This window comes from Podarcis cretensis (assembly GCF_951804945.1).
Source record: "Podarcis cretensis genome assembly, chromosome: 2".
Taxonomy (NCBI): Eukaryota; Metazoa; Chordata; class Lepidosauria; order Squamata; family Lacertidae; genus Podarcis; species Podarcis cretensis.
In genome coordinates, this window is record NC_137171.1 from 6,238,420 (window position 1) to 6,239,264 (window position 845).

Sequence of the window (845 nt, forward strand, 5' to 3'; positions counted from 1 at the left end):
AGGTTTAGGACAGATCTGGGTGACCCAGCTTCTTCATCTCAAAATCCTAACAGTGTAGTCTGATAGCTGTAGCACCTTATTCATCCTGAGATCTCCCAGCTTAGAACCGAGTCTACAAGCTGACTTTAGGACTACGAGTTACAAAAGTCTACTTTATGTACTCCCCCACCCCACCTAGTGTTCTGTGTAAGATCTTGCCCAATGGAAGAGTTATGGAGAACTTGAAAGCTTGCCACACTTTTGTGACATTTCAGGTGTTCCCACTAAAGGTACTACCCACCTGCCAGATTTTGGAATTGCATTTCACATTTGCAAAAGAATAAGGAATTGGCAGGATGGGAGCTGTGGGGGGGGGGACGCACAACAAATGCACACGATAAAACAAACACTAGTGTACTGAATTAGATATATTAAAAGTGTGACATCCATCAATAAAAAAAATCAGTTGTGCAAATAAACTGATCAGCATTGCACAAATTGCTTATTCTTACTGAGGAATGTCTGTGTGCATATTTATTGCTGCATACAGACAATATACTTGTGCTTTGTTTATTATATGCACTTCCATGATTCTGCACAGCTTTCCTTTTGTGACTTGACTCTCCTCCCTCCTTTGCACATCTGTCCACAATGTGCAAGCCAGTGTAAAGCACACCTATGTTGCCGTCCTCCAAAAATCCCCTTCCTCACTATGCTGGTGAGCAGACGCAGCCACAGATTTGTGGTATGCAACAAAACACACCTACCCCAATATTTTTCCAAAAGGTCCAAGAAAGAAAGATAACCCAAGTTTCAGATTTCTCAAATTTAAACCAATCTTCTACAGGAGGCCCACCAGAGAGGGA